The sequence below is a fragment of the Bombina bombina genome, chromosome 1 (genome assembly GCF_027579735.1).
Source record: "Bombina bombina isolate aBomBom1 chromosome 1, aBomBom1.pri, whole genome shotgun sequence".
Taxonomy (NCBI): Eukaryota; Metazoa; Chordata; class Amphibia; order Anura; family Bombinatoridae; genus Bombina; species Bombina bombina.
The window spans coordinates 1180792479-1180812967 of NC_069499.1; positions in this window are offsets into that span (position 1 = coordinate 1180792479).

Here is a 20489-nt window from a genome sequence, read left to right on the forward strand (position 1 = left end):
CTTGTAAAAGTAAATGTCCCCTTTTTAACAGGTTTAGAACAAACAGAATAGCACAGTTTCTTGTACAGCTTGTAAAAGTATAATGTCCCTTTAAGCAGGTTTATAACAAACAGAAAGGCAAAGTTCTCTTTTGCAGCTTGTAAAAGTAAATGTCCCTTTTAAGCAGGTGTATAACAAACAGAAAGGCAAAGTTCTCTTTTGCAGCTTGTAAAAGTAAAATGTCCCTTTAAGCAGGTTTTGTTTATCAAAGAAAAGGTTTAAAGGTAAAGGCAAAAGCAAGGTCAGGCAGGCAGAAGTCGGCATCCAAATATCAGCAAAAGGTATAGGCAAAAGACAAGGTCAGGCAAGCAGAAGTCGGCATCCAAGTATCAGCAAAAGGGTAAAAGCTACAGGCAAGGTCAGGCAGGCAGAAGTCAATATCCAAATATCAGCAAGTAGGGATTAGGCAAGAGGCTTGGTCAGGCAGGCAGAAGTCGGTACACAAAAGAACAAAATTGATATGGTACTCACAATCCAGGGAAACAAACAAACGGGCCCAGATTCAGATCTCCCGCCGTGATTTAAAGGGCAGGAGCGTAACCGTCATCAGAGGGGTGTGAGAGAAAGCGTCATGTTGCTAAGCAACATGACGTCAGACACACAGAGAAGTTCCGGGAGCCGCGGCGACACGGCGATGAACGGAAGCAATCATGACAGCTATGGATAAAACTTGGGATAAGGAAGGGGGCTCCTCTTTCTTCCAGCATCTAGCTATGGCCAGCTTTGTGGCCATGAGGATATAGCTCATAAGGGCTTCATTTGGAGGGCTAAGGTTTGACATCTTCATATGAAGTAAAGATAACTCTGGTATGAATTGTAGGGGGATTCCAAGAAAGCGAAGGAGGGCATAGACTTTTTCCCAGAGTGGTGTAATGGCTGGACAGGACCACCAGATGTGTTGTGCTGTACCTGTGAGTCTGCATCTCCTCCAGCATTCGGAGGTGTGTGTATTGTAAATCTTATGCAATGTAACCGGGATTAGGTGCCAGCGGATTAGGATTTTATAGTGTGGTTCCCAGAGGGTGGGGCAATGTAATCATTTTTTACTATTATCCTAGAGTGCCAGGTATTGATGTCAGTGGTGAGACACAATTCTCTCTCCCAGGCAGTATGCTGTGAAATTTTATGGGGGGTTTGTGAGTTAATGAGTAGATTTTAGTGTAGAGAGAGGGGATGTGAAATGTTGGAGGCTTGTTGCCATATGGATTCCCATGGGGATAGATGCCTAAGTGCTTTTTTTGGATAGCCCCATGTGTGTAGCCATGTACTCGACGATATGTCTCGAAACTAAGACTTGGTGGGCTTTGAAATTTAGTACATAAATTAGGGTGAGAAAGCCACATTTCATTATCATAGAAGTCTGTCACTGATAGGCTCTGTCTGTTGCGCCATGCCTCCGGGTGGGAGTCTGGTAAGCAGAAGAGTGCACCTGAAATGGTAAGCGCGGGTGACGGGTGAGGAGATATAGCTGGGTTATGTCTAACTTGCTCCCAGAATTGGAAAGCATGTTTGAATATTATATGTATACTATTCAAGGACTGTCAATAATGTGTAGGGATCCAAAGAAGATCCGTGAGGGATATTGTAGAGGGTAGTAGTGCTGATTCCACATTGTGCCATCCCATGAGTCGCGCCATGTTATTCCATCCCAGTAAATGTGAGAGTCTGGCAGAATTATAATAGGTAATGAGGTTTGGTAAGGCCAGGCCCCCTTGGTCAACTGGTTTCTCAGGAGTTTGACTAGATGTTCTGGGTCTCTTATCTTTCCATACATAGGTAGTTACCAGGCTCTGTAATCTATTTAGGGACGGGTATGCCTTGGGACATTGTACGGTATGGAGCGGAAAAGGTAAGATATCTTAGGGAGAAAAGACATCTTGATCGCAGTGATGCGACCAGTCCAAGAAATTTCTCGGAATTCCCAGGTGCGCAATAGTTTTTTAAACTCTAGGAGTCTATCAGTGTAGTTTTGTGCCACTGTGGTGGGGGGGTCAGGGCTGAGGAATTTAGGGTTTATTTTTATTTTACAGGTAAGTTTGTATTTATTTTAAATGTAGAGATGACCGCAACCTTGGCAATAAAGTGTTACTGTTTTTAAAACACTTCTTGCAGTTTGGAGAGTGCCTGCCTATTTTTGTCTTTTGGTTGTATTTATTTTAACTAGGTAGAATAGTTACTAAATAGTTAATAACTATTCACCCCCCTTGGCACTTTTCATGTTTTTTTGCCTCACAACCTGGAATTAACATGGATTGTCTGAGGATTTGCATCATTTAATTTACAGAACATGCCCACAACTTTGAAGATGTTTTATTTATTTTTTATTGTGAAGCAAACAACAAATAGGACAAAATAACAGAAAAAGTCAATGTGCATAACTATTCACCCCCCTAAAGTCACACCTCCAAGTATCTTTGGATAAGTTGTTTGCGCTTATGAACAGCAATCTTTAAGCCTGACCACAGATTTTCTATTGGATTGAGGTCTGGGCTTTGACTAGGCCATTCCAACACATTTACATGTTTCCCCTGCTTAAACCACTCAAGTGTTGCTTTTTTGTGTTTGGGGTCATTGTGCTGCTGGAAGGTGAACCTCCATCCTAGCCTCAAATCATGCACAGAGTGGTACAGGTTTTGCTCAAGAATATCCCTGTATTTAGCACCATCCATCTTTCCCTCAACTCTGACCAGTTTCCCAGTCCTGTCTGCTGAAAAACATCCCCACAGCATGATGCTGCCACCACCATTTTCACTGTGATGGTGTTCTTTGGGTGATTTGATGTGTTGGGTTTGCGCCAGACATAGCGTTTTCTTTGATGGCCGAAAAGTTCAATTTTAGTCTCATCAGACCAGAGCACCTTCCTCCATACATTTTGGGAGTTTCCCACATGCCTTTTCGCAAACTCAAAATGTGCCATTTTGTTTTTTGCTGAAAGTAATGGCTTTCTTCTGGCCACTCTGCCATAAAACCCAACCCTATGTACAGATACTCCAGTCTCTGCTGTGGAACTCTGCAGCTCCTCCAGGGTTACCTTAGGTCTCTGTGCTGCCTCTCTGATTAATGCCCTCCTTGCCCGGTCCGTGAGTTTTGGTGGGCGGCTGTCTCTTGGTAGGTTTGCTGTTGTACCATGTTCTTTCCATTTGGTTATGATAGATTTGATGGTGCTCCTGGAGATCATCAAAGATTTTGATATTTTTTTATAACCTAACCCTGACTTGTATTTCTCAACAACATTGTTCCTTACTTGTTTGGAGAGTTCCTTGGTCTTCATGGCAGTGTTTGGTTAGTGGTGTCTCTTGCTTAGGTGTTGCAGACTCTGGGGCCTTTCATGCATATGTAATGACAGATCATGTGACACTTAGATTGCACACAGGTGGACATCATTTCACTAATTATGTGACTTCTGAAGGTAATTGGTTGCACCAGAGCTTTTTATGAGCTTCATAACAAAGGGGGTGAATACATACGCACAAGCCAATTTTCTGTTTTCTATTTCTAAAAAATAGTTTTATGTATATATTTTTCTCCTTTCACTTCACCAACTTAGACTATTGTGTTCTGATCCATCACATAAAATTCAGATTAATAAAACATTGAACTTAAGTCTGTAATGTAACAAAATAGGTAAAAAGTCAAGGGGGTGAATGCTTTTGCAAGGCATTGTATTTACTAGCTACCTAGCTAAAATAAATACAAATTTACCTGTAAAATAAAACCTAACCTGAGTTACACTGACACCTAACCTTACACTACAATTAAATAAATGACCTAAATTAAATACAATTACCTAAATTACAAAAAAACAAACACTAAATTACACAAAATAAAAAAGACATTATCAGACATTTAAACTAATTACACCTAATCTATTAGCCCTATCAAAATAGAAAAAGCTCCCCCAAAATAAAAAAACCCATAGCCTAAACTAAACTACTAATAGCCCTTAAAAGGGCCTTTTGCAGGCATTGCCCCAAATAAATCAGCCTTTTAACCTGTAAAAAAAAATACAAACACCCCCCAACAATAAAACCCACCACCCACACAACCAACCCAATGGGGAGCTTAGGCAATGGGGAGCTTAGGTTTTTTTAGTTAGGGTTTTATTTGGGGGTTGGTTGTGTGGGTGGTTTTACTGTTGGGAGGTGTTTGTACTTTTTTTTACAGGTAAAAGAGATGATTTCCTTGGGGCAATGCCCCGCAAAAGGCCCTTTTAAGAGCTATTGGTAGTTTAGTTTAGGCTAGGGTTTTTTTTATTTGGGGAGGGGGGTTTATTTTGATAGGGCTATTAGATTAGGTGTAATTAGTTTAAATATCTGATAATTAATTTTTTTATTTTGTGTAATTTAGTGTTTGTTTTTTTGTAATTTAGATAATTGTATTTAAAGGGACAGTCTAGGCCAAAATAAACTTTCATGATTCAGATAGAGCATGTCATTTTAAACAATATTCCAATTTACTTTTATCACCAATTTTGCTTTGTTCTCTTGGTATTCTTAGTTGAAAGCTTAAAGGGATACTAAACCCAAAAAATGTATTTCATGATTCAGATAGAGAATACAATTTTAAACAACATTCCAATTTTCTTCTATTATCTAATTTGCTTCATTCTTTAGATATCCTTTGTTAAAGAAATAGCAATGCACATGGGTGAGCCAATCAGACGAGGCATCTATGTGCAGCAACCAATCAGCAGTTACTGAGCCTATCTAGATATGCTTTTCAGCAAAGTATATCAAGAGAATGAAGCAAATTGGACAATAGAAGTAAATTAGAAAGTTGTTTAAAATAGCATGCTCTTTCTAAATCATGAAAGAAAAAATATGGGTTTAATGTCCCTTTAACCTAGGAGGGTCATATGCTAATTTCTTAGACCTTGAAGGCCACCTCTTTTCAGAATGCATTTTAACAGTTTTTCACCACTAGAAGGTGTTAGTTCACGTATTTCATATAGATAACACTGTGCTCGTGCACGTGAAGTTATCTGGGAGCAGGCACTGATTGGCTAGACTGCAAGTCTGTCAAAAGAACTGAAGTAAAGGGGCAGTTTGCAGAGGCTTAGAAACAAGATAATCACAGAGGTTAAAAGTATATTATTATAACTGTGTTGGTTATGCAAAACTGGGGAATGTGTAATAAAGTGATTATCTTTTAAAACAATAACAATTCTGGTGTAGACTGCTTTAATTGTAGTGTAAGGTTAGGTGTTAGTGTAACTCAGGTTAGGTTTTATTTTACAGGTAAGTTTGTATTTATTTTAGCTAGGTAGTTAGTAAATCGTTAATAACTATTTAGTAACTATTCTACCTAGTTAAAATAAATACAATGTTGCCTTTGAAATAAAAATAAACCCTAAGCTAGCTACAATGTAACTATTAGTTATATTGTAGCTAGCTTAGGGTTTATTTTACAGGTAAGTACTGTATTTAGTTTTAAATAGGAATTATTTAGTTATTAATAGTAGGTTTTATTTAGATTTATTTTAATTATATTTAAGTTAGGGGGTGTTAGGGTTAGACTTAGGTTTAGGGGTTAATACATTTAGTATAGTGGCGGCGACGTTGGGGGCGGCAGATTAGGAGTTAATAAATGTAGGTAAGTGGCGGTGATGTTAGGGGTGGCAGATTAGGGGTTAATAATATTTAACTAGTGTTTGCGAGGCGGGAGTGTGGCGGTTTAGGGGTTAATATGTTTAGTCTAGTGGCAGCGATGTCCGGCGCGGCAGATTAGGGGTTAATAATTTTATTTTAGTGTTTGCGATGCGGGAGGGCCTCGGTTTAGGGGTTAATAGGTAGTTTATGGGTGTTAGTGTACTTTTTAGCACTTTAGTTATGAGTTTTATGCTACTACTGACTTTCAGTTTACGGTATTGATCTTGAAGTTTTAGGGTGTACTGCTCACTTTTTGGCCTCCCAGGCAGACTTGTAATACCGGCGCTATGGAAGTCCCATTGAAAAAAGACTTTACGCAAAAAAAGTGTGCGGTGCCCCTAAACCTGCAAGACTCGTAATACTAGCGGTAGTGAAAAAGCAGCGTTATGAGCCTTAACGCTGCTTTTTCACTCATACCGCAAAACTCATAATCTAGCCGAATCTTTGTTAAGTAATTATTTTTGTTATACTTTTAAATAAAATTAAAAAAAAAAGAAAAAAAAAAAAAAGGAAATTTAATAATTAGAAGTTAAGAATCAAGCAAAAACATTTAGTGCCTCAGTTTTTGGCAAAAAATACAGATGTATAACAAATAAAGGAATATCAATTCAGTATGAGCCCTCTACTTGCCCAAACAGAACATATTAAGCCCCAGTGATTCCTAGCTAGAGTGTGAAGGGTCTGAACAGTGTTACTGATTGGCTCATGCCATGCAATAATGGGGTAATATCAGTGGATAGGCCAGGCCATTTATCAAGCAGCATAAATAAAGAAGGTGTATAAGGTTGTGAGACTGGCTGCCTAGGAAAAAAAAGTAAAATTCAGAAAATAAAATGCCTGATGGTCTGACCTCTTAGCGCAAAGTGAAACCACGAGCACGCGGAACATTAACCTGCCACTTGTAATGGCTTGTTATTTAATGTGCACTCGTAAAGGGGCAAATTTGCCCCTTTACAGGCTCACATTAAGATAGCACTCCACTTGTAATCAAGCCCTTATTAAGATGGTATTGCAAGTGTAACTGTTGTTGTTTTATAAATATATTCATTATTTCTTGTAACTTACAAAAAACAAGGGAAGGGAAAATCAATCTTATTTAAAACTGCTAATGCTACAGCTACGAATATTTTAAAACATAAAGGGCCAGATTACAATTGGAGAGCTATTTAGTCCTTTCGCTCAAGTGTAAACTTCACTAGAAGTAATCATCTTGCTTGCGTTGGGTTATTGAAATATTAAATATTAAAAACTATTAATCATAATAAAAGTTATTAAAAATTATTATACATACTGTAAAAAATTCTCAATAATCCATAGAACAGATATGTTTTTACAGTATGTAATATTTTTTCATAACTTTTATTAATATTTTTTTAATATTTTATATGTAATATTTCAATAATGAGCACTAAGCAATTTTTCTTGTGTGCTCTGCGTTAGACCTTAATCACAAAACACAAAGCGAGATACACATATTTTACATTTCTGTGTTCTTCACATACATTTTTTTTTTACATTTGTATTATTAAATATATATTTCTATCTGACAATGTTAATGTAAAACAGATATCTATACCTACATATCTATAGGAATAGATACACAGGTATAGGCATATATATATATATATATATATATATATATATATATTAATTAATACAATTAACATATTCATGCAAGTGAAGAACATTGGAATGTTAAATATGTACAGTAAATATATAGTAAAACACAAAAATATTTAAATACACACACACATATATATGTCACAGATACCAGACTGCCAAGGCTTCCCCCACCCCCCTACTACCTGGCTCACTGCTTATTACACCAGTTTTGGCCCTTTCATGGCTTACAGGATCTCCCAGACTCTTCCTGTTTCATGTTTTACTGTTTGTACCTCCTCATGGAAGAGCTGATCGATTACTGCCTGACCTCTTTCCGGCCTTCCGGGCTCCTGGAACTACTGGCCGGGCAGACTACCCCAGACATCCGCTAACCTTTACCCCAGGTCACTCCAGCGGCCCTTTGTCCCAGAGCTCCGTTCTTTTGGGGATTGGTACCCCCTTGGAAGGGCAAGAGGTGAGGTGATTGCCAGAAGGGAGTTCCCATGGGAACTTGGGGTTTTGTATTCCCCCCTTCAACCCCTACTCCACCTGGCATACCCGGTGTACCTTTGATCCACTGCCGCTCTGGCCCCCAGTGACAGATCATGTCCGTTTTGGACTGGGACACCTTGGGGCCCAGAGCTCTCCATTGGTATCTGGGAACAGCCGCCGCTCCCTCAGGATCACCCCGAAACCACCACCTCAGTATTACAGGGACTGTATGGAACTATGGCTGCTATGGGGTGCGCCAGTCTGTCTGGAGGGGCGGGAATGGTGGAAGATCTGGGGGTCAGATAAGACCCTTATCATGATGAGCTGTGTGTATATAAGTAGTGTGTGTTTTACAATAAAGTTTGTTGGTGTTTCACCTTAATACTGATCTTGTCTGGTTATTAGGGTGGGCTACTTGCTATAATCAATTTCCAGCTATACAGCTATAGGCTCTGGGGAGGAAGCAGGACTTTTTGGCGGAGATACCCAGTTGGGGTATCCGGGGTCTGTCACATTGGCTAGCAGCGGTGGGAAATGATTCTAGTACACGGTTCCTGCTGACAGTGGCCCAGCTGGATGGTCCTGGTTCTGCACAGGATGAGCTGGAATGGAGAGACTTTATCCGCTGGCAACTCTAGAGGGAGGCTCTTCAGCAGGAGCAGGACTATCGTGTAACGGTCCTCCCTACTGCTGAGGAAACCTACTGGCTCCAGCTGAACCTACGAGCCCAGGGAGGAATGGCTATCTGCATTACATGGACTTGTCTAGTCAGAGATGATGCTGGATGATGGCTACAGGGCCCTCTGCTTGTATGCTATGCAAGTGCGGCCATGTTTGGAGGATGGCATCCTCACAGAGGGTTTTGGCGGCTCTGGATTGCGATTTAAAAAGCTGGCAGAGGACCCAGACCTTTAGAGTGAGGCAGAACAGAGACTGGAGGAAATTAGCGAGAGACTGCTGAATCTTTCGGGGGTACCCTGGCTGCAAGCCGATCTGAATTTATTAAGTGTCCAGGAATGGGAGCTGGAAGTGGCCTACAAAAAACTGCTAGACTCGGCTCAGCAGCCCGGTGAGGCTCCCTTTGCCTGGGACAATCAGGTGGTAACAGCCGAAAAGCTATGAAGGTCGGGCTGAATTGTCGTCAATCGGGACAATTGACAGTGCGCTCTACCCGCCCTCTACCCACAAGATACGAAAGGAGAGCTCCTATGGCACATGAAGCAAATACTGGTCCATCTCAACTAACCTGTTTTTGCACAAGGCGAGATGGGATGGCGGGATGTATCTACCCAGCAGCTGGTCGAGGGTTTAGGGGATGGAGAAATCGTCTCATCCCCCAAGCAGCAGAGCCACTCTCCGGGAGTGGAGGTAGCCCACATCTCTCCCCAGCAGCATAATGATTTCCAGGGAGAGGAGACAGCTAGTTTCTTTCCCCAGCAGCGGAACCCGTTCCCGGGAGAGGAGACAGATGGTCTCTCTCCCCAGCAGCAGAGCCATTCCACGGGAGTGAGGGTAGTCCACCTCTCTCCCCATCAGCAGAATGCTTTCCAGAGAGAGGAGACAGCCGGTCTCTCTACCCAGCGGCAGAACCTGTTTCAGGGAGAGGAGGTAGCTGACCTCTCTCCACAGCGGCGGAACCCGTTCCCGGGAGAGGATACAGCCGGTCTCTCTCCCCAGCTGCAGAGCCATTCCCAGGGAGTGGCGGTAGCCCACCTTTCTTGCCAGTGGCAGATTGTTTTCCAGGGAGAGGAAGTAGCTGACCTCTCTCCCCAGCGGCAGAATTACTTCCATGGAAAGGAGGAAGCTGACCTCTCTCCCCAGCGGCGGATCCCATTCCCAAGAGAGGAGACAGCCATGCCTCTCTCCCCAGCAGCAGATCCATTCCCAGGAAGCAGGGGTAGTCCAACTTTCTACCCAGCAACAGAATGGTTTCCAGGGAGAGGAGACAGCCGGTCTCTCTACCCAGTGGCAGAACCCGTTTCAGGGAGAGGAAGTAGCCGACCTCTCTCCCCAGCAGTGGAACCCGTTCCCAGGAGAGGGGACAGCCGGACTCTCTCCCCAGCTGCAGAGCCATTCCCAGGGAGAGGTGGTAGCCCACCTCTCTCACCAACGGCAGTATGATTTCCAGGGAGAGGGAACAGCCGGTCTCTCTCCCCATCCATCGGCAGAACCCGCTTCAGGTAGAGGCGGTAACTGACCTCTCTCCCCAGCGGTGGATCCTGTTCCTGGGAGAGGAGACAGCCAGTCTCTCTCCCCAGCAGCAGAGCCACTTCCAGGGAGTGGAGGTAGCCCACCTCTCTCCCCAGAGCAGTTTCCAGGGAAAGGAGTTAGCCGACCTCTCTCCCCAGCAGCAGAACCCCCTTCAGGGAGAGGAGATGGCTGATCCCTCTCCCCAGCAGTTTAGCATGATACAGGGAGAGGAGGTCAGCATCCTCCCCCCCCCAGCAGCAGTGGCCAACCACCAAAATGGAAGGGAGTTTGGGGCTGGGCCATCAGACACCACTCAGGTCCATACCAGTGGGGTAAATGTAAGAGAAGCCATTGTTACTTTTGGAGAGGACCGCAGACCAGCCTCCTCCACACCAACTATGGACCCTGGAACTTGAGAGGATTCTGTGTTTTGGGAGGCAGGTGCCTTGGGATACAGTATGTGAAAAACTTTTGCCCTAGATTCGGGTTTCCCAGAGACTCTAGGAAATGGAGGGCCCTTGTGCAGAGTTGGGGTTCCTGTGGCTGTGGAGGTGACCAAGGGTGCCCCTGACATCACCACAGCAAAAGGGCTGGAGCTGAGCCCTGAGTGGGAGATTGCTCAGTGCCCTCCACCAACACCCCTGGATTATACTGGAGAAGTGATGGAAACTGTAAAGCTGGAGTATGTTCCTGTGGTCCTGGAGGAGGCTTAGGTGGTCCCCTATATAAACCATGTGAATGAGCTGACAACAGGGCAGAATGCCTCTGGCCTCTGCCCACCCCTATTATGCATCCCAGAGCCAGTGAGAGACAGCCCTGGAATAGTAGCTGTAGTCCATCCAGCAGGGAAGCTGGCAACAGGGAAGGTGGATGCTGATCACTGCCCTTTCCCCATCCAGGAGGATTTTCCAGTGGGGGTGATAAAGATTACAGCCTCCACCTGTGAACCCCAGGGTTGCTTTGCAGTCGGCCCAGGTCCCCAACCTTGTGCTGCAGCAGCCCCTGCTACCCAGCCTTCTCCCCAGTGGCTGGCTAGAGTGCAGAGAGAAGGGGCAATCATCCACTCTCTCCTGCGGCAAATGCCTTTCATGGGAGAGTCAGGAGTCAACTCTGTGAGTGTTGCTTGTGGGTGAGCCCACCTCTCTTGCCAATGGCAGTATGATTTCCAGGGAGAGGAGACAGCCAGTCTCTCTCCCCAGCGGCAGAACCCGCTTCAGGGAGAGGAGGTAGCTGACCTCTCTCCCCAGCGGTGGATCCTGTTCCTGGGAGCGGAGACAGCCAGTATCTCTCCCCAGCAGCAGAGCCACTTCCAGGGAGTGGAGGTAGCCCACCTCTCTCCCCAGTGGCAGAGCAGTTTCCAGGGAAAGGAGTTAGCCGACCTCTCTCCCCAGCAGCAGAACCCCCTTCAGGGAGAGGAGATGGCTGATCCCTCTCTCCAGAAGTTTAGCATGATCCAGGGAGAGGAGGTCAGCATCCTCCCCCCCCCCCAGCAGCAGTGGCCAACCACCAAAATGGAAATGGAGGGCCCTTGTGGAGAGTTGGGGTTCCTGTGGCTGTGGAGGTGAACAAGGGTGCCCCTGACATCACCAAAGCAGAATTGCCGGAGCTGAGCCCTGAGTAGGATATTGCTTGGTGCCCTCCACCAACATCCCTGAATTATACTGTAGAAGCGGTGGAAACTGTAAAGCTGGAGTATGTTCCTGTGGTCCTGGAGGAGGCTTAGGTGGTCCCCTATATAAACCCTGTGAATGAGCTGGCAACAGGGCAGAATGCCTCTGGCCTCTGCCCACCCCTATTATGTATCCTAGAGCCAGGGAGGAACAGCCCTGGAATAGTAGCTGTGGTCCATCCAGCAGGGAAGCTGGCAACAGGTAAGGTGGATGCTGATCACTGCCCTTTCCCCGTCCAGGAGGATTTTCCAGTGGGGGTGATAGAGATTACAGCCTCCACCTGTGAACCCCAGGATTGCTGGGCAGTCGGCCAAGGTCCCCAACCTTGTGCTGCAGCAGCCCCTGCTACCCTGCCTTCTCTCCAGCGGCTGGCCAGAGTGCAGAGAGAAGGGGCAATTATCCACTCTTTCCAGTGGCAAATGCCTTTCATAGGAGAGTCAGGAGTCAACTCAGTGAGTGTTGCTTGTGGGTGGGCACATGATCTAGGGCCTGAGTTGGAAACCTGTTTTGGGGAACTGAGTGATGAGACTTGGCCTTATGCGAATATCCCTGTGCCCCAGGGTGCAGGGGATGAATACCAGCAGGGAGCAACAGCGATGCCACGGACCCAAAGGGATGGGATGACCTCTCTTGGCAACCTAAAACTGGAGTGCTCACTGGACAGTCCCAGTCCGACTGGGTCTGTCTGACTTTTCAGGGGGAAGCACTGTCACTGATACCAGACTGCCAAGGCTACACCCACCCCCCTATGACCTGGTTCACTGCTTATTACACCAGTTTTGGCCCTTTCATGGCTTATAGGATCTTCCAGACTCTAACTGTTCTATATTTCACTGTTTCTACCTCCTCATGGAAGAGCTGATCGCTTACCGCCTGACCCCTTTCCCGCTAACCTTTACTCCAGGTTGCTCCAGCGGCCCTTTTGTCCCAGAGCTCCTCTCTTTTGGGGATTGTTACCCCCTAGGGAGGACAAGAGGTTGGGTGATTGCCGGAAGGGAGCTTCCTTGGGAACTTGGGGTTTTGGCCCCCTTACAACCCCTACTCCACCTGGCTTACCCGGTGTACCTTTGATCCACTGCCACTCCGGCCCCCAGTAACGGATCATTTCGCTTTTTGGACTGGGACACCTTGGGGCCCGGAGCTCTCCATTGGTACCTTGGAATAGCTGCTGCTCCCTCAGTATCACCCCGAACCCACCACCTTTGTATTACGGGGACTGTATGGAACTATGGCTGCTATGGGGGGGCAGTCTGGAGGGGCGGGAATAGCAGGAGATCTGGGGTCAGATAAGACCCTTATCATGATGAGCTGTGTGTATATAAATAGTGTGTGTTTTACAATAAAGTCTATTCGTGTTTCACCTTAATACTGGTCTTGTCTGGTTATTAGGGTGGGCTACTTGCTATAATCACTTTACAGCTATACAGCTCCAGGCTCCAGGGAGGAAGCAGGACCTTTTGACGGAGATACCCAGACAGGATATCCGGGGTCCGTCACAATATACACACACACGACATGTAGATTGTAAGTTCCCACAGGAATAGGGCCCTCAATTCCTCCTGTATGTGTTTGTAAAATTGTGTCCTGTCTCTTACAAGTTTTATATCATTGTTTTATTTAAATGAATTCTACCCATGGATAGCACTGCTGAATATGTTGGCGCTTCATATATAATAATAATGTAAACTTTTGTAGTCAAACACCTTGTCATATACCATATACATTTTAAAGCCTTATAACTTTTTTAAAAATATTTATATGAATAATTTTATCAAATAGTGTTTATTTGAGTGTAACTGTAATTTTGATTGTATTTATGTTGTGTTTTATGCAACTTTTTTTAAACACACTACAAGGGCACGAGCATAGAATGTGATTGTGCTCTCATGATCGAATTGACTTTCAAACTTGTAATATGCGCTCTATTTCTGTTATGCACAAAAAGCTGATATCGCTTGCCCGCAATAGTTAGCGTGCCACTTGTGATCTAGCCCAAATTTGTAAAGGATTGCCAATCCAAGAGAAACATTGGACATTTATTTTTAAATCATTAAACATTTGTTTTAATTAAGGGGCTACAAAAAAAGACTAGCACTTTGAATTTGAAATGAGCAGTAGAATTAAGTTATGTTATGTATGCAAATCTCATAGTTAATCCAATTTTCCCTCCCTCTGCATTAAGTGACAGCCATCAGCCAATCGCAAAATGCATAGTCGTATATAGTTTACTTTTGCACATGCTCAGTAGAAGCTGGAGCCTCAAAAAGTGTGCATGTAAAAAGAATGTGCACGTTTTGAAAATGGAAGTGTATTTGAAAGTTTTTTTTTAACTTTCAATTTGACTTTTACTTTTTAAATGAATGCACCACCTAAATTACCTAGGGCTAGATTACAAGTGGAGCACTAATTGATCGTACTCCCGTAAACGGGAAAATTTCTCGGTTTACGAGCACTCGATAAATAATTTACAAAGGCTAGTTATTGCTACCATGAGCTTGCGGTAGCAATTAGCACTCAGAAAATTAACCAGAGATCAGATTTTCTAAAAGTGTTCCAATTGTCCACAAAATAAGATATATTGTAGTTTTTTATATATATAAAAAAGTTGCGTTTTTTTTAAATAAAAAATGACTGCACTAGGCAGTTTTTGGGGGCTAAAGTTGGCAGGTGTGAGGTGTTAGAAAAAAAGGCACTAAAAATGCCTTTACATTGCGACCAATGGGGAACTGTGTTCTCCCTGTAAATACAGTATATATACAGTATTTATATGCTTATATACATATATATTTATGTATATAGTCAAATACAAATTTGTGTATATAGTCACATACATATATATTTATATTTGCTGCCCATCGATGCACTTCTTACCCCCTTTGTTCTCAGCTGTGTCTCATAGAATGAGAACGAGGCTCCCATTACAGCCTATGGAAGTGCACTCTTGTGAGCGCAATGGTTCCATGCAATGTGAACGCGAGGTTGCGTTCGGATTACGCCTAACTTGTAATAACAGTGCACATTTGCATGCGCTGGTATTACTAAGTTGAATGCAAATATTGCTTTCGCTTAAGTGATATTTTGCGCTCAACTTGTAATCTAGCCCTAATGGAGTCAAACAAAGGTGACTACATGGAGTTTAAGTGCGGTATTTAGTAATTTAATATGGTATACAAATGACCCCTGTTAGTTATGATTTAACTAGCAAGATACATTTTCCATTATTATTTTATTGGATTAGGGTGAGCCAATCATAGCTAATCACATGTGGGAAAGGTTCAACTAACATTTACATATGGATTTCTCTAAATTAGGGAACAAGAATAAATTAGGGATAATTGTAATTGTAAATTAGGGATAATTGTAATTGTATTATTTGTGTGAATTGTTTTACATGTTTATATATCGGTTATATGTCTTATGTTGAATGTTTTCAGATATATTTTTAAATATTAAAGGGATAGTCTACTCCAGAATAGATAGATAAAAAAATCCTTTTATTACCCATTCCCAAGTTTTGCATAACCAACACGGTTATATTAATAGACTTTTTACCTCTGTGATTACCTTGTATCTAAGCATTTGCAGACTGCCCCATTATTTCAGTGCTTTTGACAGACTTGATTTAAAGGGGCAGTAAACCTACACAATAATGTTATATAATTCTGCACATAGTGCAGAATTATATACCATTATTTTAGCGCCAACTTTATACTTGAAAGTATTTCAAAGATTTTTTATCCCAAAGTAGAATTTTGTAGAACGCCGCTCCTGGATCTCCTGAGCAGGTCTGTTATTTTCAGAAGTGCATCGCGGCATGCTGTCTAGTCACAGCCGGCCCGATCGCTCCATTAAACTCAATTTAGCTCACTTCTGCTACCAGACTAGAGCAAGAGCGAGATACATTGAGTTTAATGGCGAAATCGGCCAGGCTGTGACTAGACAGTGTGCCAGGATGCGTTTCTGAAAATAACAGACCCGCTCAGTAGAGCCAGGAGCGGTGTTCTACAAAATTCTACTTTATGATAAAAAATATTTTAAATATGTTCAAGTATAAATTTGGCGCTAAAATAGTGGCGCAAAATTATATAACATTATTATGTAGGTTTACTGTCCTTTAAGCCAATCAGTGCTGACTTCTCTATATGGCAAACTTAAACTAGCGCTGTCTAGCTGGGAAAAACTGTAAAAATGCATAAGAGGCAGCCTTCAATGGCTTAGAAATTAGCATATGAGCCTACCTAGGTTTAGCTTTTAACAAAGAATATCAAGAGAACAAAGCAAATTTGATGATAAAAGTACATTGGAATATTGTTTAAAATTGCATGCCCTTTCTGAATCATGAAAGTTTAATTTTGACTAGATTGTCCCTTTAAATAAATGACTTGTTTTACATCAGTGTCAGTCTCCTGTGTTAATATAAACATGAACAGTATATTTCATATATACTTAATGTATCACTTTATATGTTTAATCACTTTAATAAATTATATATGTATTACTTCAATATATAATTATTCCTGTTTAATGTGTACTATAGTAGGAATCCTTGGTACCTTTATATAAAATTTTATGCTATATCCTTCATTTATCAATATTGTTTTTTAATTACATTGATACATTGGGGCCTATTTATTATAGTGCAAGTGGACATGATCCGATATTGCGGATCATGTCCGCTGCACATCGATAAATGCCAACAGCATACGCTCTCTGCATTTATCATTGCACCAGCAGTTCTGGTAAACTGCTGGTGCAATACCGTCCCCTGCACATTTTGGGCCAACCGGCCGCTAGCAGGGGTGTCAATAAACCCGATCATATGAGATTGGGTTGATATCTGTCCGCCGCCTCAGAGCAGGCAGACAGGTTATAGAACAGCGGTCTTTAGTCCGCTGCTTCATAACTTCTGTTTCTGGCGAAGGCTCATTGGAAACACGGGGCATCAAGGTCCATATGGAGCTTGATAAATAGGTCCCATTATATCTACATGGATTTTTAATTACTTTAATATATAATAATCATAGGTACCTTTATATATAAAATAGTATACTGAACAAAAGCAATTTACAATTTATTTTATAACATTTAATGCTGCCTTGTGAACTGAGTGAAATGTAACATTTTATAGCTCTTATTGGGCTAATTTCCATTCAGGGCCAGATTACGAGTGTCGCACTAACAGTTACGTGCGAGTGATATTGAGTTAATTGCGGCTGTTTGCGTGCATGGAGAGCTCTTATTACAAGTTAAAAGTAAATTTGAACTTTTGCATGCAATTGTGATTTATGCTAGAAAGATTACCGCAATCTCAGAGCTTTGGTTAGCTGTTTCGCAAAAAAAAAACGAATTGTCACAAAACACATAAAAAATACATTACAAAGTACAGTTACACTCATCATAACAGCTAAAAGTAGTTACGGCTCCATTTTCATACCAGGCTTTCATTGAATTATTTTGCGCAATGTGTAAAGTCAGTCTTTTTGTATTAAAAAGACTGACTTTACACATGCTGACACCTCACTTCTCACTTGCGCATCGGCAGGGCGTAATGCCTATCTGACTGAGAGACTGTGCATCCCGTGCATGCACAGACAGTCAGTCAGTGACGTGGAGCCTGGAGGCGGACCGACAGCGGTGGAGGAGCCCACTCTCTCTCTGAGATGGAAAGTCGAAAGTGGGAAGCAAACGTAGTGGATCCTGGCACCTCATGAGCCGTGACTGACTGTCACGTCACTGACAGTGAAAAATAATTTTTAAATTGAGGCTGCGGAGTCACGTGAGTGACGCCCACCAAATGGCAAGACCGGCTGCAGCATTACTAGTGAAGACAAGTGAGAGGTAGGTCTGGTCGAAATATGGCGTTCAGGCGATTTAATTATTTATAACAGAATTCCTGGCTCTGGCTGTTTAATAGACTTAGGCAATAACTGAGTTCTCTAATGGACTAAAATGCATCATTCTTAAATACACTGCAAAAATCCTTGCATGACTCTTGGTACAACCCCACTGAGGTGAACATTATTTTTGCTCTAACCAAGCCATGAATAGATTTATATGCTATATGTAGAGCCCCAGACTCAGTTCCCACAAACAAATAAACAGCTGCATTGAGGTATTTGCTCGCATAGATCACAAGTCACCAAAGCTAAGTTTCAAATCTGCTTGCTTATGCTATAGTTTCAAACTTGTTTTCGGAATAGTTCCTCACATTATAAATTTGAATAAGACATTAGTCCCAAGTCTCAAGTATTCTGTCTATTTTAAACACCCCATGTAATTTCATATCAGATATTCATGAACTCCTTTGCTGACCATATTTCTTACCATCTTCTGTAACAAGACAAGCCCACTTATCTTTTTGCAAAATACTACTTAATTACTAATGAAATCTAACAAATTTAATATCAGATCCAGTATAATTTTTATAGAAATATTTTTTTAAACGTTGATCGCAATAAAGCAGGGCTGCCCAGACTATAACCCATTTGCCATAAATTAGAGAGGTATACACAGTTTAAATTAAATTAATTTATAATAAATAGTTTGTTGTGTAATTTTAACTAAATAATTTTATAATAATTTTTTTACTATTATTTTAAAGTATTGTCTGTGGCATGAGTATAATATAATATGTCCTGTGGCAAAATCCTAACATTAATGACGAAACCTCCATTTTTGGCAAATGTGGACACCCCTGCTTTAAAGTAGACGAATTCCGTAGTAATAGACTTTTAGAGTATGATCCCTGAGATTTATATATATATTTATATATTTCTTTTTTATATTGTACTATTTTTGTTTTATTTTCATCTTCACACCTCATAGCAATAACATGTATCTAAATATGACCATACTGATATTCGTGACAACCCTTTTCTCTCGCCAATTTTGTTCACATCAATACCACCATAAGCACCCACCTCAAACTGGAAAACAAATTATCATACCCCATGGCCTGCTCTGTTGCTGTAACTTATCTGCTGAGTGCTGGTGGAGAGTTATAAAAATATAAATATAACCCTCTTACCCCCACCTCACAAAATGATAAAGTATGCCATTCACTATATGGCCAAACAAAAACTATGTCCAAATTCCTATTCCTTATGTTACTTGCCCTTGCAAATGATGTAGAGTCTAACCCTGGTCCCCCAGCAAATTCCATTCCTAGCCTTCCAGCTAAAAAAGGCCTCTCCTTTGTGCACTGTAATATCCGCAGCTTACTACCAAAAATCGATGCACTGCAAGCTTGGTGTTTACAATACAAGCCCAAAATCATTGTGATCTCTGAATCATGGCTAACTGCAAAAATACCTGACTCTGCCATTGCAATACATGGGTATTCGTGCCATAGAATTGACAGAGCAAAGAGAGGAGGCGGCATTGTAATTTATGTTCACAATTCCACAAACTTCACCCCCATACAAAAATCTAGCTCTCCTGTCACCTTTGATTTCCTTTCTGGCAAAATTGAGATCCATCCCATGCAGTAAATCAATCATTGTTGCAGGAATCTACTGCCCACCTAGCTCCCCATGCGCATTCCTTTTCGACATTGCACTTCTCCTTAGTGAATCCATAGCTCAAAACCCAAAAAGTAAAATTTTGGTTTTTGGAGATTTTAACATTGATTGGCTGAATCTAAAAAATAACAGTTGTCGCTCGCTGTTTAAATCTTTGCAGCTAACGCAATTAATCTCCTCCCCAACTCGCATAAACATCAAAAGCCATAATCATACCCTGCTCGACTTTATTCTCTCCATTTCTCCCGACCGAATCCAGGAGGCAGGTGTTCTCCCTAACAATTTCAGTGACCACTACTTAGTGTACTGCGTGCACAAAATAAAGGCTACTAAATCCTCTCCCAAGGTTAAAATCACCAGGCCCTTCAAAAAATGTAATATTCAATCATTTCTAAATGACATCAAGAACCTCCCCTGGCACAGATTAAACCGAATCCCAGATCTAGACTCTGCAGTTGAATTCTTTCAGTCTGAACTCCTACAAGTTTGGAATTTACATGCCCCACTACGTAAGGTGAGAGTAAAAGGAGCACACTTGAATTGGATCACAGCTGACCTCATTCAAATGTACCAATTTCGGGATTCATTGTGGTCAAAGTTCAAGCATACTGGCTCTATGAATGATCACTGTGTATATAGACAATGGCGAAATATATGCACTAAACAAACAAAATTGGCCAAGGCCCAATATTTCAGTGAAAATTGGAATAATAACATATCTAACCCTAGAAAGTTTTGGAAAATTGTAAATAACTTACAAAATCCACCAATCCACTCCCAACCCTCCACTGTCAATGTGGATAACCAAAACATGCAACTCCCCTTAGAAGTAGCAAATACCTTTAACAATTATTTTGTCGGATGCTCCACCACCCTGATTGACAAACTAATAAATGGCACGCATCCTGAAGCTACAAATGTGGATCAGGCCCCACTAAAACAGCAAAGACCCAAAATAGAGAAGTTCAATTTTAGACCTGTACCCATCAATGTCATTAAGAAACACCTTAATAATCTAAAAATGAAAAACCAGTCTGGACCTGATGCAGTTGAAGCTCAGTGCGCCGGCAATCGCTAAGCCTGTCACAACCCTAATTAACAAATTCTTGGTGTCTGGATACATACCCAAACTCTGGAAAACTGCAAGAGTAGTGCCTATTCATAAAAGTGGGGAGTTAACCTTGGTTTCTAACTATCGCCCTATATCATTGCTCCCAGAATTGTCAAAAATCTTAGAAAAATGCGCCCATACACAATTATGCGAGTATTACCAACTTTCTAACTATCTGACCCGAATCACTCCACTACAACTGCCCTGCTAAATGTTT